Below are 23,677 nucleotides of genomic sequence, written 5' to 3'. Positions count from 1 at the left end.
TTTTTTTGTTGCACATATCCTAATGACCTTCCCTGAGTTGTTTTTAACTAGTTTATGTCTAAAAGATGGGCTCTTTCTCAGAACATTTCAATATGAATAGGCAGCCATCAAACAAAATGTGTTCTTTATCAAAATCTATGTGCTTTGTAATTTTTCAAGTGCTATGGTTTGTTAGGCATTCTTTAATCACAGGTTCTCACCTGGATTAACAGGCATTATGCCAAGGATTTGGGATTGTGCTGGTGCCTAGTATAAAATTTCGCCGTGAAATGAGAATAGTGAGAAACATATCTTCTACAAAGATATGACTTAAGGAAATTGTTTGTCAACTCCTTCTGTGGTAAAACACTTTAGCTTTTGCCTCCCGTTTACCAAAAGCATCTTTTCAGCCAGTAACAATTTGACTAACACCTACTTTTTAATTAAATGTTGTAGCATTTAGGAAGATGCATGCTAATCTGGGGCCCAGATCTGCAGCCCTCAGCTTTACAAGATGCTGCTCCAGCAGGGGCTGTAAAGCTCTCGATAAGAGGGGTAAGGAGCAAGGTGCAGGTCCCACAGCGATAACCTCCTGACTCCAACATTATAGGTCTTTCTGCTGGAATTGAGTTCTACATCTTCCTCGATTGGTTATTGTCACAAATGAGTAATGGATGCACCCTGCCTGAGTCCCCAGGTACATGAGCCAGTCCATCAGGCCATCGGGAAGCACAGCTGCTGGCGGTGGGGGCAGGCAGATAACAGGCAGGCCCCCAGTGGGATGTTAAAGGCACCGCCACCACCGGGACAGCGGCCGGGTCCCTGCCTCTCCTCTGGGTACCCACCCACCTGCGACCGCCCCTTCCACTGCTCTGCGTGGCATTAATCAACCTGCTCCCTGGGATCGTATAGGGGACCAGATAAAATGCAACAAACAAATCAAAAGCAGGGAAGCGGCTGGAAAATGCACAGCATTCAGGCCATGCTTAGTTAATTTTGGTCTATTATTCAGAGGGGGGAGAATGTTCAGGATATCTTGTTCACACTGGGAATTACTGTTAGAAATGTATATGCTACATGCATATATATATATAATATATATACACTATAATATAGTACATACTTATTATGTATTTTAGTATTATATTTCTTATTATAGATTATTATTATTACTATATGAAAATATATAATATACATAATATACATATATATAGGTATATAAAATTAAGCCTTGCAAAATTGTCTAGCTACCCGCTGAGCTGCAAAATGCACTTGTCATTTTTTTTCCTGTTAGTGATGATAGCAGAACAAGTAAGTGGTATTTTAGTAAGCCTGTCAGGGAATCGACTCATGCTGACTGAGAAGTGAGTAAGTAGGTAAATAAGACTTGTGTTTTAATTTATTAAGCATGTTGCTTTGAAAGTGGTGTGATTTGCATTACTATTCCTAGTATAAAGGCTTGACTGGAGCTTTCCTAGAGCATCCATGATAAGGAAGGTTTTTGTTTAACATTTCAGGTAAATTTGAAGGTCAGTTCAGTTTTTAAGCATCTAGCTTAGACAAATGGTCCACGTGTCCCTCCAGAGGAGGACATTTGTAGTGTTACCCTGCCTTGCATAATAGTAACATTATCTATAATTCAGGAAATTCCATTTTGTTATCATGTTATTTGTTGGAATAATAAAAATTTGTAATGAGAAGCTCAAGAAATATCCTTTCAAAAGTCTATAATTAGAACCCACATTGAAGACAGATTTTCTAAAGTACATAACTTCTGATTAACCAACTCAGTAGATGTTGGTACAGCTTCCAAAACTTGTTGGAAGCTGGTGTCACAGAGAAAAGCAATAGGACCTGTGATGTACTGAGCTCTAGTCATACCTATTATTGTGACTATACATGTAACTATCTATGCAATTCTATATTTCTGTAGGATTTGATTCATCCCATTTGGCAATGCCCAAATTTAATAGAAAGTCACATACAACACTTTGTCACACAAGAAAACAGATACATTATATCACAGAAAACACATCTGGTGTTCCTCTGGATGAAAATGGCAGAAGGATCTTTGGAATACAAGGAGGAAACGCCCAGATTTTCAGGGCTGTATACATCACAGATGAGCAGTTATGTATTCTGTGGGGGAGAAGGGGTAGTGAGAGTGAAGGTGGAACAACAACCAGAAATTGTAAAAGTTCCACAGTAGAAAAATATTGCTATTAGAAATTTCAAAATTACAAAATAGTTAATTGATGTCTTTTTTCTTTCTGTGGTGGCTCAGAGCAATTCTGCACTTAGATATTTCCTTGAAGCATTGTTTCAGAATACCTTAATGAAAATAAATTAATTTTCAAAGTTCCATAGCTCTTTCAAAGCAGAGTAATTCAGGGTGGAACTCTCATGCACATATGTGTCAAATTCTGTGCTATTTTCCCTTATAAAAGTCTTTGTTCAGTTGGTTTTAATTCAGCTACTCTTTGACTATTTGGACTATAATTTTCTATGTCATATTTTTGCCTGAAAAAAATTGGTTTAGAAAAAGAAATTGTTCAGCATTTTTTGGGACTAGGTTTGTTGATTAAAAAAATAGTATTTTGCTAGAAACAATATTTTCTCAACCTTTTATTTAAAAGGTCAAGCATCTCAGAAAAAAGAGCTGCTGCTGAAACTACAGATAATACTTTTTCACCATCCCTATTCAAACCTCCCCAGTCTCAGCCAAATCATAAATCCCTGGCTTGCTTTCTTTTCACTTGCTTGGTAGAGATGGGTTCGGCCTCATGGAATTGCTGGGAAAGGGGACTGATGTTTGAAGTCAGCTCTAGATCCTCCTCCTCCTTCTCACTATGAGAACCTATAGCAGGTGTAGAGACAGGGTTTGGCCCCACAGCACTCTCTGAGCCTGTTAAACTTTTCTGTTTTATCAGCCAAGGAACCACAGAGAAGCTTGCTCACAGTTGGTTTTATCCTTTTCCCTAGTGATACCAAGATTGCAAGAAAAGAAGGAATAGTTTATCTAGGAACACTAGTGAGGAGGAAGCAGTAGTCCATAGAGTCAGGTGGAATTTCAGAAGAGGGGCTGGATATAGGCTGTAGGAAGGCAGAAAAACACAGTGTGAATACACAGCAAGGGAAACTACATAGTAAAGGCCAAGTATATAAACTCCCTTTGCCTTGAGTTTCCACCTAGGAGTGTCAAGTGCAAACTTTAATCCATACACTATGGTGACATTAGGTATGGATTGTACTGAGTTAATGGACTATCTCACCTTCTAAATTTTCCTTTGTTAAGCACCTGGGTGCATCAAGCCTCAGGCATGCTGAGGTGAGCAACCTGACACTTAGTCCCAGAGGTGTCCATCTCCCCATCAGTTCACCTGCGGTGACCATGCTTCTCTTCAAGGTACTCATTGAAAAAGTGAGAATTCCAGAGTAAAGTGTGTACTCAGATGTGGTTGGTATCTCCATGGTAGAAGTGGAGAGAGAGCCCAGTGTGCTACTCATCTGTACCTTAGTACTGGAACAACATGAATTACTTCTCACAATCACTTGAATAATTTCCTGCCTATGTCCTTTCCCACTTTTGCAGCAAGAGACAGAGGATATCTGCAAATAGCACCTTCCTGCAGGGCACATTCATTTTTTGAACACCAGCTGTTGTTGGGCATTGAAAAGTCTGGCTGGTCCAGGCTTGGTAAAAAACCTCGAATTTTGTGTATCAAATTTAGCTTAAATCAACTTTTCAATGCTGCTGGGTATTCTTCACCCTGGCCCTTGTCCCCAGTAAGTCAAAACACTGGGGAAAATAAGATCAGTGCTGTTAAGGGTATAGGCTTAGGGCTTGATCCTGCTCCCAGGGCAGTCCATTGGAGTATTTAAGATTACTAGGCTGGAGGTCAAAGTACAGAAGGAAAAAGACAGCATGGTAAATAACTGAAGGGAACACCTACTATTTTTAAAGAGTAGTTAAGCACATTTAAGGGAAAAGATATTACAATAAACCATGGTTAAGGCAAATAAATAAATCATGTCACATCCAGCTTTATTTTCTAGGAGCTGTATGATCATAGGGAGATTGATCCAAAGCTTTCTGAGGGTCTTTCCCTTAATGCTGTTATTTTTTAATCTGTGTTTTAAAGGGAAAAAAAAAAAAAAAAAGCAACAAATCCAAGGCCCCCAAAACAAATCCTTCTAAAATCAGTCCAGTGAACTGAGTCTTGGAAAAGAAACTTCAGAAAACCAGAAATGGGCCTTACAAAACTTGGAGCACTTTCCATCTTTTCCAAATAGTGGAAGATGACCACTTACTGTACCTAAGAGTTGATGTGTGGCTAAGGCTTAGATTCTGTAGACTACATTACCTTTCAAACTGAAGGGAAAACAAGCACAAGGGGAAAACACAGAATGAACCCTGTTTTGCAAGAATTTTTGCCGATCACACCTCCTTCCTTATTGGAAAGATATTAACAGATGAAATGCTCTTTTCTGCAGAAGGCTGCAGAAATTATTTTTCTCACCATATGGAATTTTGTTCTGTGTATTGTCTCTTCAAAGTGTGTTTGCTTTAATGTTTGACATATGCGAAATTCAGCCTTGGTGGTTATATTACAATCTTAAAATAATAATAATGTTTACTCCTACCATGAATTCACTTTTTAGAGTTTGCAATTGCCTGGGTATTAACCTCTCTGCTGTGCTTGAAGTGCAGCCCCAAAGAAAGTTCTTGTTAGAATTTAAGATGTGAAGATCCATTTCTGCCTAACAATCTCTTACTCCTGCATTCCCTGAAGTGTATCCCATCTGCTTTTGGGAGCTCTCATTGCAATATGCAGTGATTGCAGGATAAGCACACCATTTTCCTGTCAATACTTTCCTATTAGCCTCCTGGATCCATACATCATCGTCTTGCTGGCCTGCAGTTTGCTTATCTTTGTCTCTGAGGCTGCCTTTGATTTATCTAACACCCAGGTTAATGAGGCATGGAGCCCAGGGTGGCTCCAAGGATAATGCACTCCTGTATAAAAATGCTTAAGGAAGGATCAAGTGATAATCCATTCTAGACTAAAGGGCCTAGCTCTTCAACAAATGTTGTATTTCTTAATCACTAAGCTAAGACTATAATAGCTCCCTGTTAAGCTACTGCCATCAGTAAAACTAAACCTGCTAACTATATGAATGTACAAAAGAACTGAAAATTAGATTTTAATTTGTGTTCCAAAAAATAAAAAAAAAAAGTTCATTTCTTAGGAATAGTTATCACCATTATTTGACAGTGTTCTTATGCAAAAATAAGTTAGCTTTAATATTTAATTTACAGTAATAGTTTTATATTCCCTCACTGGGACCTATGTTTTTCTAAAGACAAAAATAACAGAAGCTAGAATGTTACTGTGGCAAGGATAAATCAAACTAGCTATTTCAATAATGGAGGTAATTACAAAGTGTATATATCTGAGATGTACTGAGTGGTTAGGGGTTGTTTAATTAACATAAAAATTTCAATATCATCAGCAAGAGTGTTGGTATCACAAAAGCATTGTTAAAAATGCATCTTAAAATAGTTATGCCTTTCTCTCTTCCTAGCTTGTACATAAGACTAATATACATTAACTTCCCATTTCTGCTAATTACCATCTTACACAGAAACATTTTAATGAAAGCAAGGTAAAGATCCAAATAAGCTTTCAAAGCTTTATTTATTTGTTTATTTTAAAGCACTCTGCTGCATATTACTTTGATGTCTGTTTTGGCTTCCTTTTTTGGTTGTTGTTTTGTTTTGTTATGCTTGGTTGATCTTTGTATTACGAATCTGCTGCAGGCTCCTGAAATATGTGTAACGTATAACCATTTAGAAAATGACATAGCACCAAATAATGGGACCATTCCTATGGGATGACATGCTCATGTTTTGAAGCAAAAGCCACACACAAGGAAGGCATTCACCAATTGGCCCACCATAGCCCCCAAGGACTTGACCCAGGTAATAAGTCCTTTACTGGTCACTAACCTACATTATTGAGATTTAGTTTGGATTTTGATGACATGACATTGTTAAGAGTTGTTATTGAGATGTAAATTACTTCCACTGGGTTATTTAAGACACATGAAGGACCTAGTTTAGAATGAAAATTAGTTATTGATTATTCCAGCAATTAACCAAGTAAATTTTAGCACTTATATTAACATTTTTGGAAGCCTTAAATTATCTTTTGCTCAAACTGACCTAAGCAGCTAGATTGATTCCTTAGCAATCTTTAAGATGCTTTGAAAAAGGAAAGGAAAGGTAAAAAAATATTGTTGTGCTCTTTGTGGTATTCTGTTTAAAGTCTATTTTTTTCTCTTTTATCTACTAGAGATCAGTAGTATGTGATGTGGTTGCCTATGCTGTTGTACAGTGTGCTCCATAGACTCTCTAATATTAAAGACAAGTTTTGAGCACATACAGAAGTCTTCATCCTCTTTGTTCCATCTTTTTTTTTTTTGAAACTTCTATCATAATATTAACATAATTTGTAAATTTCAGAGTTAATTTTCTTTACTCCCATTTCTTTAATTAGTATTTCAAGTCCCCTGATGTAAAACATCCTGAAATAGGGGCCAGTCCTTTCAAATGCCTGTTATTATTTGTAAGCATCTTGTAATGGTATTGATTGCACAAATATTAATAAAAAACATTTCCCCATCTCACTTAAAAGTGGAGAGCATATTACTTTACCCCTAGATATTTTAACTGGAAAATGGGCTTATTGCATTTTTAGTCAGATGGAATAGTGCTGAGAAAGCTTTAGAGGCTATTACACCCACCATAAGGTCACAGTGGCATGTGCCACTACATATTTGGTTTGGTGGCGAAAATCAGAGAATGTATGATATGAGTATATTTTATAACTAACTCAGCTTAGTATTCTCTCTTTCTGTGCTACAAGATCCAGCAAAGGAAGGATATTAGGCACTAAAGACAGAGGCATGCTTTCTTGTTAAAATTTCACTGTTGGTGTCCCAGTGATACTTTTATATATAAAATATTTAGGTAGGGAAATGGCACAAGCAGCTTGACTGGACTGCTAGAACTCATTACTTAATGTGCTGTCTGTAGATAGTACTTCTGAACTCACTGAAACTAATACTGTGGTCATGTGCTCTCTTTTGTGGTGCTGTATCGTCTCAGGATCCTCCACACCTCAGCTAATATTACATGGAAAATTAGCTGCCTCCCCACTGCAGTTTGAACAAGGCTTTCAGAAAACTCTTCCACACAGAGATACTTCAGTTTAAAAGTCCCTTTCAAAATTAGCAGCTAATAGCAGAGAGCTGGCATTTTCTAACATTGACTTTCCTTAAATAATTCTCTCTGTCTTATTATATACCTTTTTTCCCGCTCTCTCAGTTCTGCTGGTTGGATACAGGCAAAGTACCCACAAATTAAAATGAGTTTTGTGTCCTCTTATGGTCCCTGTCATCATTTCAATGTCTGTATCATCAGAAATTATACTCAACTACTTGCAGACTGCATTACCTCTGGTCATAGTGAAGGATTTAATGAATGGGTATTTACAACAGCTTTTGTATCTGTCTCTACGCCCACCAAACATAATGTCAGCTTGGGCACTTTTGGTTCGTTTGGTTTTATGCTGGCTGATCACTTGAATTAGAGATAAGCAACAACTCCTAGCATATGACTTTTTTTTTAGCTTTTCTAACATAGGGGTTAAATATTAGTTTCCAGCATTAGTATTTTGATATTGTGCCATTAGATATTAAGACACAACAATAACCAAAATATAAGCATGAAAACTTTGCCCTTATTGGATTTGAAGAATATTTGTCTTTTAGAGCTAAAAAAGCAAGAAGTATCTGCCAAAATGTACTAACAGATATTCATCATTAAAAAAATCTTTAAGGAATAAGATTAAAAATACGTATGAAATAACAAGACAATGAAACAAAAAAAAATATCTTCAGTTTTCACCCAGGAACTACTGATTTCTTCAGATGTTCTCCTTCATACAGAGCTCTTCTAGTTTATCTTCTGAACAGCAACAGAGTTGTTATTGTTTTAGTTTCTACCCAACTAGCTATGAGTTTTTCAGTAAACCAGCTGCATGAGAACTAATCACCTGTATGGTGAGTGCAGACAGACATTCAGCTTAAGAGGTGAATGATCCTCTAGAAGTGACTATTTTTGTCCATTCATAGGACTATGTACTCCTAGGTACTGATATAAAGGTGAGATTTCTGTGCTTTTCAGCTGATCTTCCCAGCAAGCCCATCACTGCTGTACTTATAGAAGTCACAGCTCAAATGTCTGTGCCAAGTGCAACTAGGGCAGTATCCTGAAGAAATTATACTCTCAAACCAAATGCAGTTAATCAAGGAAAGAACCTAAAAAGTGTCCAAACTGATTCTATAATACAGCCAGCAAGACAGCAGCCATTTAAATTCACTGTCCTTGTTTCCCTTATGTCACTGCAGCTGGGGCCACATTTCAAAAATGTGGATCACTTTAAGGGCATTTTTTTTTCTGTGGAAGTTTTCTCCTGTTGTAGGACTTTACATTTCTCTAGAGAGATTTCTTAACGGGTTCAGGACTTTACTGTTGTATAGGCAGCACAGCATCCCAGCTCCATCAGGCTCCCTTTCTTTTCAGACATGCATTACCAGCACCAGCTGTGCACATAACCAGTCTTTAAAAGCACACTCCAGTGTGTTTAGTGACCTCTGATTGCAAGTAAAGATTATTCCCCTCAGATATTCCCACAATGGGGATGTATGTGTATGATGTGCTGTTTTCATATAGAAATCTGTGAAGCTGGAAATAGGAATATGTTAGTGAATGCACTTTTGTGGCACTGGAGGCAGGGTGCTGTAGAACAGTCTATAGATGGGCAGATATTATGAAATACAGATATGTGTCCAGCTTCCTGTTGAGATACCAACCTGTGGACTGTGAGGGAAACCTTATCTGTGTTCCTTTCTTGAAATAACATGTGCTAAACAAAACAATTGCACCTGCAAATATCACCTGATACAACAGTTTTAAGAGAGATTGGTGTATCTTGCATTAATAATAAATGTGAAGCAAAGCCTGATATTTTATTTTATAAAGATAAAATACAAGACTGTATACTCAAGAAACATTCATAATAAATGTCAGTTTTAGGGAAAAAAAGGTGTAATATTGTTTCAAGTATTAAAGGAGTGTTTTGTTTTAGGAACTGCAAAAAAATATTTTAACTACTTTTGATCCATAGTTGCTCTTGTGGACATTCTTAGCTTAAAATCTAGCAATTCTACAGAATTCACAATATGCTTTATACTAATATGATCGATAGGATGTGGATAACTGGCTGTCATGACTGAAGACATGCAGGAAAAGTGTCTAAGGAGAAAGATGGTGGAATAGATCGGAGTGTCTCAGGTGCCTCAGGCATTTGGGTGATGCCACTGAAGAGCTGGATGCAGAAACCCTGGCTTCTTGTGGGCAGTGACTCAGATGGCTACACAGGCAAGTAATTAATATACATGTGATATGCGCCTCTCCTATCTTACCTATCCTTAAGCAAGAGGTGCCAATGTCATTGCTTACATTGCTATGTTCTGTCATGTTTTGTGCATAGCACAGTCACAAAACCTCACTAGATTTCTTTTTCAATTATAACTGTGCAGATACATATAAAATATTGTTAGTGAGTAATTGCACATTTGTGTATCCATTCAGCACAGTGTGCAAGCAGATGAGATTCTTCATGCAAAGCAGTGAAATGCAGTGTGCAATCAAGTATTTAATTAGAATTTGGCCTAAATGAAATACACTGAGAATAACAGATTTAAATCCTTATGAGAAGAGAGACTATCTACTGGTAATCTAATCTAACTTCTTGTAGCTCTTATTGCTCCATTTATAAAGTAGTTTGGAAGCAAAGGCACCACTTGGAAACAGAGAAAGTAATTTAAGAAGTCCAGATCTTTAGTAGGCCATTTCAAAGAGAAATTGCTTGGTTCCCTAGGCAGTTCAAGTCTTGCTTTTAGGGAAAAGTGCTGAACTCTGTTCTGCCAACTCTCATACCCTGGGATTAGACTCTGATACTCTATTCCTTGGCTTAGTGAGCACCTAGACCAACACAGTCAAATGCAAAGTGTCAATCATGCAGGAATAAAGGCTGAAGAATTGCACTTCCTTCACTAGCAAGTAAAGCCCATGGGATCATGGAAGAGGAACAGGAGAGCATCTGTGCACCACAGCCTTACTTGGGTCAGTATTTGTCTTGTCTGACAACACAGCAAGCAGTACTGTGGTGAGGAAAGGGCTGAGGACATGTTTTTTTTAATGTGAATAAACACATTTGCTGACATCTACAGCTGAGCTCTGCAAAGGGAAGTGTGAGTCTAAATGATGGGATTTGGATATGCACACAGATTTTGTGGTAGCACAATTGCTGAAGTGAGGATATGGGGGTTTTGGTGAATTCTTCCTTGGAAAACACAGTAACTTTCTGATAACTCACTGTTTTTTTCTTACCTTTTCTATTTTCCACTTGTCTGGTTTGGCCCTTCTTTAGCCACAGTTATCTGCACCTTACAGAGAGAAGGGTGGGAGCCACTGTGTTAGAGCCTGAGTTCCCCACCTACACAGAAGGGTGCATAAATCTAAATTATTGAAAAATGCAATTTAGCCAAGAACAATAGATTAAATCCTGGAACCTTTATTCAATCCTTTCTCAAAAACAACCAGTATACAAGTAATCAAGAGATTTCACTGAGGTATGACTTACATTTTGTGATCAAGATTATTTTGCTTGAGCAAGACAAGGGGGAAGAGAATAGGGGGAAGAGAAAAGCTAGGTCACTTTTGTCATTCCTCTTTAATCAGTTAAAACTGACAAATAAACTGAACAGCTGAACCAAAAGAGTTCCAAATCGCTTTCATTGCAATGCAAACAGCTGTTTTCCACAAACGGATTATGTTTGAAATTATTTTTATTTTTCTAATTTAAACTAAAAATGAACATAGGCATTTTTGTTAAATGGAAGTTACATACAAGAACTTCAGGTGACTGGTCATAAAATATATTTGTGCTTCTACATAGTTTTCTCTTTCTCCCTCTTTGACAAATCAAAAGTAAGAAAGAGTGATGAGATTTCAGGGATGAAGAGAGAATGAGAACAAAAAGCAAAAAATCTTTTACAGTTAGTTTGTTCATCAAAAATATTTTCACAATTTTTTTGGTTGAATGCAATTTGATTGCATCTTTTATTTACTAGCTGAAAGTTTTGCATGGTACAAGATAGAATCCTTTCCTAGAAGTCTTAAGACTGGAATGGAAAATGTGTAGTCACACTGTGACATGAAATAACTCACAGAAGCAGGCTAGATGTAAAAGGAAAGAAAAAGAACCTAAAAAAGCAAACTTTATTTTCTGACTCCACTATATATACAATAGCAAAAGTGACAGTGGATTGGAGGGTGAAACTGCCACCTCTCCAACCACACTGGTCTAACTAACTAATTCTATCAATTCTCTCTACCTACAAAGAAGAATGCAAAACAATTATTATTTACATGACAATGCATGAGAAAATTCAGTTGAAATATGTAAATATCAGAAGGCATTGAAACTTTTAGAAGAACTTTAAAACTCTCAAAAGAACAGGGCAATGTGTAGTCAAAGCACTGGGGTACCTTTTTTCTTCTGTTGAATACCTGTGCCCCTCTGTGCTAATGTTAGACACAATGTGTATGAAATAGAGTTTTCTGAGCCCACAAAAGCACATTGATGTGGCTTGCTGCTATACTGGTTCTGAATCTCTCTTCAGATACCAGGCAGCTTCTGAGGGTTTCTTGTCTTCAGCTCTGTTATAATATGGAATTGCATTAACACAGTTGCTGTAAATCAGAGGACTAAACCTCTGTGTGTCAGACTCTGTGTGTTCAAAGCCTGACTGTGCCATGGAGTTATGCTGGGCAACTCTGTTAGCCTGGTGGCCAGGGGTCTAAGCAATCAGGTGAAAATACCATTGTAGAAAACATTGGGTTCAGCAGTCATAAATGTGTATTATGATGTGAAAGCAAAGCAATTCCCTGATTCTGATAAATACGATCTCTCCTTCACCAGTGTCAGGAAAAAAGAAAATTCAATTTTCTCCAAGTTTGAGAGTGCCTGGCTTTCTTGAAACCAATTGTAAACAGAGAATTTGATAAGCACACATTTGAAATCTTTTGAAAAGCAGCACTGCTAAACCATTCTTTATTTTATTTCCCCTTTTCTTTTTTTATATAGCAGAGCATCACTAATGGGTGTGCTCTTCCTTTTTCCCTTCTGATCCTTTTCCCCACTTTCTTTATAAGACTTTAGAACAAGTAGGATTTTAAAGGTGATAATAGTCTGGTTTTAGTTATTAAAAACAACAAAAATTGGACGTATCAAATTTTTTTTAGGATATTTCTAACTGATTTAAGTATTATTTCTTTCAGCTAAAAGTAGATCTACATAGCAAAATTTGTAAGCACAGAGCTGTTTTCTTTTTTTTTTTTAGGAGCTATTTGGACTCAAAATGTTAAGATCCACAGTAGGCATGATTTGAAATAACAAAATCTGTGTCTAGATGAAATGGGCTGCATCCTCACAAATTTTATAGTTAGAACAGGTTAGGAGCTGGAGCCATTATGCAGAAACACAAGCTAGCATAATGCAGTGGATGTTATCTGTAGCACTGTATTATCTTAATATTCCCACCAGTCAAGATATCTGTCTGATTAGTCTGAAGACACCACATTACCTAGTAATGCCAAATATACATTAAAATGGGGAAAGCTGTGGGCGTGATTGAACTGTGATAGCATATGGTTTGTACAGTCATTGGCCTCTTAAGAACTTACCTTCCAGCTGGGATCCGTGTAACATAAGAAACAAGGATATCACATTTCCCCCCTCTCTGCTTCTGGCAGGTGTGTGCTAGAGACTGACTGCTAAATACTTTGTAATTAGTATGCCTTGGAGCAGTGGCTGTCATCTTACATCTGTAACTGGAGTGAGGGCACTGTTAGCATGACTGTGTTCATTTCTTTAGTGTCCCAAGCCTATAGACCTGTACAAGGCAGCCTGAAGGATCATTGTTTGATGCATGAACCATAGGCAGACCTCAGAAATGTATCTAATTATACCAGTATCTGACTGCACTATTGTAGCAAGATGCATTATTCATAGATAATGATGACCTGCTATTCAAGGATAGAAAATTCTTGTATATTCTGCCAGTTCTAAAGTTCAATGTCTAATTGAAGATTAAATAGTTTGAGACAATCAATAGCTGTATTTGAGATTTTCAAAATTAAAACTATTCCCGCACAACATGAACCATTGTCATATTTCCTAGAGTACACTAAATTGTTGGTATCATCTTCCAAAGTGGGTGAAAAAGAGACAGAGAGAGAAAGACAAATTTACTGCTAAGGTATAAAGGTAAACAATTTTCTGAAATTGTGTAGGAGTACCTGTAACAACATTTGAAATGTTTACTGGATCCCTGGCGCTTTTTTTTTTTTGGGTTTTTTTTTTTTGTTTTTTTTTTTTTTTTTTTTTTGTTTTTTTGTTTTTTTTGTTTTGTTTTGTTTTGTTTTGTTTTGTTTTAAATAGGAAGGATAAGTTTCCATTAGGAGTATCAGTTTGCTAAATATCTTAAATGTGATAACTGGAATAGTATACAGGCAATTCCTGAGCTTTAGTTAGTTGAATAGACCAGATCCTGCTTTTACTCCTGAACATACTTACCCCTAGCTCTGAGAAACTGGTGCACTTTTGTTTACATATAAAGAACCTGCTATCAGAAGTCTTTTCCCTATGCTTGCACTTTTATACCTGTCAAATAACTTCTTAAGCTTCACCTTGATATATTAAATAAAAGGAGTATCTTTGGTCTCTAGGGCAGGTTTTCCAGGCCCTGGATGTCTGCTGCTGAGACAAGATGAGTGTTTTAACACTGGGAGCTGGAAATCCTCACCATGTCTCAGAGGCAGCCTTTATCAAAAGGTTTCCTTTAATGGTCCTTAAATGTTTCACATCTCAGAGTTCATTAACCTCCTTAAGAGGAACTGGCATATGTGCCTGCGTATTTAAAGAATGCTTTGCATTGAGTAGTCAATATTTATGTAAATGTCTGAGACAATATCTGATGGCAACTTGTCTGTTCTTAGGCAGGTAAAATTGACAGACATGACAGACTATTCTTGAAGTTCTGAAAGAAACATCTAGTAAACACAATAAATGATAAAATAGTTCAAAGAAATCGCTGAATCTGGTGTGCAATATCCTTCAAAGAATTATGGATTGTGGCGTGTGGGATAAGGAAAGATAAAAGCAAACAGGCTTTAAGCCACCACAACTTTTACAGTACAGCTGCTTGAAGATATTTTTTGGTAGAAGAAAGACAGTATCTCTCCTCCAGTCTGGACTAAATTTGCTATTCAAAGGTCTAGCTTAGGGAAGTAGTTTGTGGGAGAGATGAAGAGTCAAAGGAGGACCCTGCCACAAGTTACTTTGCATTGCCCTGTCAGGAACCTTGTCTGTCTGTACTGGCTATAGAAATAAGCTATGGAAATGCATCTGCTCTGAATAATCATAAAAAAAGGATACTCTTTTTATTTGTTAGTGGATAGGCTGGTGATTAACCACCAGTCTATGTAAAGGACATTACAGTATTGTGCTGCCTGAAGCTACACTAAAAGACACTGCATCCACTAGACTGAATCCCTCTCAGATTTTCTTCCTAGCTGTGTCGCCAAGGTGATGTTTCAACTGGATTCATCCCAGGTGTTTTAGGGGAGAAGCCATGTTCCCCTGCAGTCCTCCCTGTGTACTTCGTGGTACGAGACAGACATTTCTGGAGGCGACACAGAACTTGTGTGTGTCCCAGGAGAAAGGGATGACTTGATTCTAGTCTATCCTCCCCAGCTAAGTGAGGATCCTGCTCTGAAACACCTTCTCAAGGAGACCACTTTGGCAAAGTAGCATCAAAACAGCTGACAGAACATGGAATAGCAAACACTGAAGTGCTATAATTTTCAGTCACATTTCTATTCAAGTACTGACACTGTCACTGTTTGCATATCTGATCCCCAAATCAACCCTATCATTTAGCTGTGGGGAAAAAAAAAAAAAAAAACAAAACAAACTCCAGTGCATGGGATACACAAACCCTTAAAGAAATATGTCTTGTGTAGTAAGAAGGGTTTGTTGATGGTATCATGGACATGTTCACCAAGCAACATTCTCATCTGGGAGATAAATGATAACACTTGGCAAGTTCATTTTAGTTACTCTTTCAATTCTTCTTTCTCTCATTTCTTGATATTATTTTCTCCTTTCTTTGCTTATAGCTCCTGCTTTTAAACTGTCTTTAATTCCTGACACTTTGTGCTCATGGGAGTCCCTGCACTTTGAGAATACTTGACATTCAAGAAAATACACTTTATATGTTAAAAATCAATGGTGACACAATATTTACAGCCCAAAGGCCAAACATTTGTGCTTCTTTGTAGAGACTAAGTGCTTGGAGACTAGCTTTGTGCTGCTAAGCTATAGACATCAAAGAATAATAATACCACAGTTTTAAACTCAATGGCTTGAGTGGGTTCCAGCACAGTTAAGTGAAGGACTAGCTGATTTTATGGATTTCCTTAATACAGAGATGGATATAAGCATTATTATTTTTTCCCTGAACTGTGAACCAACTCTCTTTGTCTAAGAGAGGGTCATCTGTTCTCTACTAAAATATTCATATAAAATCTAAAATTATAGGACAATACTTTCTCCTTCTCATGAAAAGGATGGATTCTCAAAAAAAGGTATTTTTGTTTAAGTCACAGTTAATTCCTTGCAAAAAAAAATTAATTTCTCTTGCAGAAAAGAGGTCATAATGTGATAATGCTTCCTCTCTTTCTCACTATTTATATAATAAATAAGCAACATTTCTGAAACCTTGATTTTTTGAGCTGAAATAAAAGCTATGTTAGAGATTCAGCTTTTCTAACACAAGAGGTAGTTTGTCATTTTAGAATGGTTTATGAAGATTTGTTTTATATTCGAGGCAAGATTTGTAATGTTTTAAATTGGCATATTTTACTCTAATAGGCTTAATTTTGGTGCATGAGACATAAACACCGCGAGGCATTTATGACATCATTAGAAACTGCACTATGTACCTAGGGAATGCAGTGTCATTTGGTTTGTACATTTGACCCCTGCTTGTTATTAGGTGCACTTTACTAAATCAGCAGAAGGAGATAGGTCACTAACGACTATTACCAAGCTAATAATAATTATAAGGGGAAAAAACTGTTATTGATGTTCCAGACATTGTTCCATATATACTGTTCCTGAGACACTGAATTGTGATTTGCATTGTTAGGAATGAACTTTCTTTGACCTGAACCTTTCATTTGACATAAGTTAGACTGTTCTGATAGTTACATACCATCCTTCCTATTAGTGAAATTATTGTATTTAAATGTTTTAATGGATTTTTGAATTATTTTGATTTCATGATATCTCTAGAATAAATTAAAAAGAGAGGAGAGGAATTAGAAATAGTACACATGAAAAAAATCTTGAAAAGTAATAGGGGTGACCAACAGAATTTAGACCATATTTTGAACCATCGAGAAGTTGTGTTAATTCTGAGCAGTACACACACATCACAGGAGTTTAGTTATCATAGTCTCTCTCTCACTCTGGGCATACTCCATGTGTGAAAGCATATGAGGAAATGCAGTGACCTCAGCAGGGCTTGTGCTTAAGGTCAGATTCTCTGACTTGAGCATTCTTTTACTGAATGTGATGGTCTCAATAAACCTGATTACCCTGAATTGTGTGAAAGGGAATAGATTGGACAAGTTTGTATGTTCGTACATACACTGTTTTTTCATTCTACCTTATGGTACCATTAAGTCAATGAAATCACATCTTTTCTAAAAGGGCTTTGCAACATGGACTTTGTTGTTAATTTTGCTGTATCTGGAAAGATTTAAACTCTCAATCAGAGGTCAGTCTGTCACATTCATGACATGGGACATAAGTGAAGCAGAAGGTTTCTCTTTGCTGGATACAACAATGTGAATTTCTATGTGCTCATTAGCAAAGGGTAAGTTTAAAAGAGAGAAAAGAGGTTCTTAATAGCTGTGGAACTACTCACTGGACATTGTGTAAATGTCATTTGTTTAAAAAATGCATGAAAGAATGGAAAAAAATCTACCCTAGGCCATCAGAAAGACCTCCATTAAGAAATTCAGTGGTGACTGAGAGACTGTTCTGGAGAAGTTCTATCAGCTGTTGATCCTGTTATAACATGGTTATACAGTTCTCAGATCACCACCACTGGTGATCATCATCTTGGGAAATGAGATACTGAGCTAAGTGGGATTTTGATCCAGCAGATGCTGCAATTCTCCTGTTCTTATGATGATTTGTATCATAAAATAAAACCTTACAAAGCCATTTATTTCTCTAAACTTTCACATTTCCATTGTGTTCACTTCTTCCTTCTGTCTTTCCCCACCTCTCCCCAGTTTCTTTAAAGGCACCAGTGCCTTTCATTCGGGGGTGATACCACATGCAAGTGTATATTTCTGAATATATCATGTTGCTTTCTCACAGTTTGTCTTCTCTAGGAAAAAAGCAGACAAACAGTTTTTTTTCCCCACATGTTTATAGTTGTGAAAGCCCAATGACAATGAATGAGATTTCAGAGAGCAGCAGTGTTTCTGCTGCCATACTAAGAAAAAAAGATGTATTCTCAGCATGTTAGTGAATATGCAGTAAAATCGTAGGGAGACAAAGGAAAATCTCAGCAGAATTGAAGTAAAGACCTTATTCCTGTTTAATACTTTACATGCTAGCACATTTTCAATCCAGAGATGACTGTGGATTTCACAACATTTCAATGGGCATATGATGAGAAGACATAGGAATGCAGTCCCCAGTGTACAGATAAGGGGTCTCTGCAAAGCTGTGACTTACCATGCTGGATATGAAAAATAATGCAGATAAAGAATCATAATGCACAGCATGGCTTGGTGGTGACTAGGGAAGGGAAAAGAGAAATGCCAGAACTGACTGAAATTTCACTTCATTTACACAGCAAAACTCCACAGACAGATATAATTTTTTGCTTGTTTTGTATCATCATCCTAGATTTGATATCACTCTCCATGACAGGTTGCATCATTATAGTATACCTTTAAGGCTCACGTCAGAGGGAACAAGTGAAAGTGAAGAGTGCTGTGTTTCAGATACACAGCAGATTTTATTTTTCCATTCTGATGTCTGAAAAATGCATCTTTCTGCTGAGAGGAGAGGGAAAGGAAATATTAGTTAATTTACTTAACAATCTCAATATATTTTGTTTTCATCAGAATAAGAGTTTTCCTGGAAAGAAAAGGGTTTGCAAAGTTCAAAGGATATTAGACAAATACTTTGAAAAAAGAAATAAAGTGATGCTTACTAGATACATAAAATCCCAGGCTATTTCAGGAAAACCCATAGCTGGAAACAGTTGGAGATTAAGAGAGGACTAGGGAAAGGATCCTATGTGTTCTTAAACTTTGTCTTTACAGTCTTTCTTAGGTATCTGTTTTTGGGCACTAGTGGAGTCCAAAAATGTGCTGTCCAGCAGCTACAGGATATAGCACCAGAGTATAGGTCCTGGGTTGCTCCCAGGACCCATTTGGGCCTTTCTCATGCAATTCCCTCCCCACCATGGGAGGCACTAGGACTTGTGGAAGGGTTCAAGAAACATTTTTCACAATAGATTAATGAGGAGAAGTACAAAGCAGTTTAAGCACAGGGTCACCTGCTGAATGGTGCCCTTGGAGCAGAATTTAGAAGGCTGACTTCAGCGTATCAGCTCTGAACCCAATGAATGGAGGAAGTGTTCAGGAAGATGATGATGTTGATCCATTGGATGAAGATCCACTAGAGATGGAGCAGGCAACAGTACGAGGCACAGGTGCCAGATCCCATCTGTCTCCTGCATCACACTTCTGTGAAACTTGGATTTGAAACTTGACACAGGTACATGAAATTAAGTGACCAGGAGGGATGGGGAGTTCTCCAGGGGTTAATTGCAAGACTTCACATGAAAAACTTCCCATTCCTCAGGGCATGGACTAATATTTAGTATCTGCTCAGCCTCAGGTGAACATGTTGCCACCAAGTCCCACACACTCATCCTCTTGTTTTACTTCTACCTTCTTGCCATTTCCATGCAGTGACCTTCCCTCTCCCCTGCCAGTGGTTCACTGAGGAGCAGAAAATGTGCTCCCTAGAAATATGCTGGCACTCTGTTCGACCAGGATTTCTTGCAGCAGGGCAGTATAGGATTGCAGCCACCTGAAGCTACACTTTGGGTGTATCTTTCTGGCAGGAGACCTCTAAGCACCAGGCTATTATGCAGAACAGGTGCTATACCACAGTGAGTTAAAAATGGTTGATGCAAGCCTAGCAAGTGAGATTTCCCCAGAGGTATGAGTGCAGCAGTTCACACACTCTGGTGCTGAAGGAGCTACAGGTAGATCACAGACACCTCCCTTAGTCATCCTAGAGGAAAGGATTTCAAGAAACTCAGGTGCCCCAGGTGAGGCAGGAATTACACAAATGCCTCTCCTCTGATTAAACATTATCAAACAATTAGTTGTTTGTTGGCAGGATCAATTAAGCTTGTGGCATAGAGTGTTTGCTCATTTGAAGTATTTTTAAATTATTTCCTTTTTTCTTAATTCAACCTGCCATTTATCCTCCTTTCTGGTGCATGCTAATGTTATCTCTCTTCTTTCAGTTAATTTGGGGCCCAATGGACTCATTTCTGAACCGACTTCTCTTTCCTGCCCACAGCAAGTGCAGGAGCTGGCTGAAGCCTCGAGTATGCCTGAATGAAACTTGGCTGATGTGCAATTAATGCTGGGAACCTGATTAAAATTCACAAGGGTCAGGGGCATAGAAGGCCAACTTTTCAGCTGCCTCCAAGCCTGCTTCTGAATTTACCCACTTTAACTTCATATTTACAAGGTGACAAGGAATTTGTGTACAACAGGCAGACAGCTGCAGTATTAAGAAAATTGTTGCTGAATATGGAGTTAATCTGTTCCTTTACTAAAGTTGTTTTGCATATTGTTGATCACAGACTGATTGTGCTCTAACTTCTATATAAAACCTCCCTCCCAAACACGCACACATGTTTTAGTATTTTTTGCAATAGAAAACTTAGTACTCTGCTTCTTAATGAGTGGTGCTGATGGGAAATGACCCCTGCTTTCCTAAACACACAGCAATCTAATTTGAACCTGTGTGCCAATTACTGGCCTCTGTGGAGCACTTTGCTATGAAACTATCAAGTCACAATAGGATTAGAAAGTGTTGCAGGGAGACCACAAGGGAAAGCAAACACAGGCGTAACTGCAGGTTTATTCCTTGAAATTGTCTGTAAATAGCACTGAAAGCTTCCTCAGTGCCACCTAGGTATTGTTTCTATAAATCCTCTGTAGGTACAATCTAAAATGAATATAGACAAGGAGTCTTTTATGGCATACAAACCTTGAGCTGGTCTGTCCTTAGGAAGATTGTGTCTGTTTACCTAAGCATCCCCAGAAGACAAAAGTAGAAAAAGCTGGACAGACATCTTAGCTGCCTCAAATAATTTTTTTTTTTAATTCAGAGAATACATTTTAATATTCTTTTTGCTAAATGAAAACTGTCATTCCAGTGAGAGCAGCCATACTTCTATCTAGATGTGCATCCATCGATCTGGCAGATAGACAAGACACCTTCAGTTCACCTAAATTAATATTTTGTTCTAATCCTGAGCCAACAGTTTAATATGTGGTCAATCCTGTGTAGCTCAGCAGAGGCAATGCCCTGCCCAGAGTCATCAATGGGCCGACTTACCTTGCTAAAATGGGAATCCCCTCTCTGTGATGTGCATGTGCTCCTTGGTGCTACTTCTCTTGTACAGTGGTCTCAAGCTTATTTTTTGTAGACCTTTTTCTCTAAATTTTGCTAACAAACATGTGGGATGTACCCATATAACTTAGTTATTTCTAAACAGCCTCTGTAGGTGAGGCTACTTAATATGAAGTCATGAGGCCACTTAACTCTACAGACTGTTATATCCCAGTTTCAGGTGCCAGTCAGAGAATAAGATCAAGCCAACTGTAGTTGCTAATATTGTCTATGAATAATAGTCACTATGTAGGTGGCATGAGCTATGACTCTGTCTGTTGAGAGGTTTCTTCAGTCCAAATTTGCTTAACCAGCTGTGTTAGACTATGTCATGTTTGGAGTAACCATACTTTCTGATTTCATATGTGCCAAAATAATGATAATGTGACCCCAAAATTTATCTTCATCATCTTTCCACCACTGCACCTTAGGTCTTACACCAAACCACTGTAGGAATTCCCTTTTTGACCCCTCTGATCACGGGGTGGGAATCCTACATGGACACAAGTAAAAGATGAAAGACGCTCTTCTCCTCGGGACTAAATCCTGTTTATTGTCAAAAGCCACTTCAGATCTAGGCAACACCTCAGGGGGTAACAGAGGCCGAGGTGTTTGATGGAGTCAGAGAGAGAGAGAGTTCTCCGGGGGGGTTTTGAGCCCAGGGAAAAATGGATGGGGCAGAGCCGAGGGGCCACATCCAATAGGACACAGGTGAGGAGAAGGGGAGGGAGGAGCAGGTCAGGGAGAGCCCATCAAACCTGAGGCTTAGCGGGGGAGGGGAAAGGTGTGTGGAATAGACCAATGTAACATAGTGCAATAGAAAAACTACTCAGTGCAAATTCCCAATCACCCAGTGCAAAACAAATTCCCAATCACCCAGTGCAAAACAACCACTAAATTACTATTTAGTGCATCACAACTACTTTCTATGGTACGTCCATGGCAGCTACCTTTTAAAGCTTCTTAGCTCTTCTGTGTTCAGTCAGAAGCGCAGGCTGTAGCCCAGGTTGAATCCTGTGACAAACCTTTCCAGTTCCAGGTGAGTCAGGGAAGGGAGCTCTGACAGATACAGCAACTAACTGTTGTGTGCTGACTTCCAAAACTTACAAGGATGCCATGAAGAACACAGAACAAAGTTCTTCATGGTGTTGCATGAGGAAAGGACAAAATACAATGGGCATAAGCTGAAGAAAAAAGCTGCTTGGGCTTCATGTAAGGAACTCCTTGTTTCCCATGGGGACAGTGGGGCAGATCTCCCAGAGAGGTTATGATTGTATTTGTCCTTGGAGGTTCTCAAGACCTGACTGGACATAGCTCTGAGCAACCTGGTGTCACCTTGGAGCTGCTCCTGCTTTGAGCAGGAGTTCTGAAAAAAAAAAAGCCTCTGAGGTCTCTTCCAATATGAAAGTGTCTGTGATTCTGTGCCTGTCTGCAAAGCAGTGATTCCAGGTTACTCTGTGATTCCATATGGTTTATAATATGTACATATCAATACCAGACTGAACCTCAATTAACCTATTTGTTCAGAGTGGTGTGCACTAATTTCCTGTCTATCTTTACAAATCGTAATATTATTGAAATAAAGACAGTTCAGCTTGGAAAAAAATCAGCACAAAATTGATCATACACAAAAGTAATCTTGCTGGGTTGAGTCTTCTAAAACTATGAATATTTGATCTCTTAATTGTAGCTGTGCCTTGAATGACACTTAAAACCTCTGATTTTATTAAGTTTCATCTTAATAATTTAATTAGATAAAACCAAGATAAGAGGTTTAGTAACATACATTTTGAAATTAATGAGCTGAGTGCCAGAGGATGAACTATATTACCCACTTCAAGTGCACATACAACATTAATTAATGTAGTCTAGCTTTGTTTTAAGAGCATTTGATAGTCTACTATGTGCAGTACTTACTGCTAGTTTAAAAAGGGGAGCCAAAAAAAGAAATAAAGAAGTCATGTTCATGCAGTCAGGATTTTTTCATAAACATTTCAAGAACAGAAGTAATATAAGCCTCAGAAGTTTAGAAGAAATTTTAATTTTAACCAGAAAAGTAAGTTAAGACTTTTCTGTGGAATATCACTCTTCTTTGAGGGGAGACACAGAAGAAAAACAGAAGGAAAGACATTTTTGTGATAGGTAAGACAAAAATTATTTCAAACTGTTTTACAAAAAAATAATAAAAGAGGGAAATGATAAAGGCAATTTAAATGTAAGAAAATTAAATACTGAACATTTGTGTAACCTTTTTAGAAACACTAACGAGAATGTCTTTATTTCCTCAGCATTTTATTATGTGAAAAACTAGTTACGTGATTATGACAGCTATTTTTTTTGGCCTAAAAATATTTTTAGAAGCCCCTCTGGAATCTAATTTTCATCAAAATCTACCCAATGAAAATGTATAGGTTTAATCTTGTTATCAGTAGTAGCTATGTTAGTAGGAGTTGTTACAGGATTGCTTAAATTCAGTAGCACAGAGGATGATGGAAAATGTAAGGCCTGTAATTCTGTCATGCAGTTCTGGAGATCTTGTGAGTATTGGAGAAAGGATTGTGGATTTGTAATGCTGAGATGGACTGAGAGCCTGTATAGTGAACCTTGCTTCTCTCTAATATATGGATCTTTTAAAAAGTATTTATTAATCCTTTTTATAAATGACATATTTTTGTACATATATATACACACACAAATAATTAGTATAA

This window comes from Vidua macroura, chromosome 2, assembly GCF_024509145.1.
Source record: "Vidua macroura isolate BioBank_ID:100142 chromosome 2, ASM2450914v1, whole genome shotgun sequence".
NCBI classification, from domain to species: Eukaryota; Metazoa; Chordata; class Aves; order Passeriformes; family Viduidae; genus Vidua; species Vidua macroura.
The sequence above is the reverse complement of the archived record's forward strand: the minus strand, read 5'-3'. Positions refer to the sequence as shown.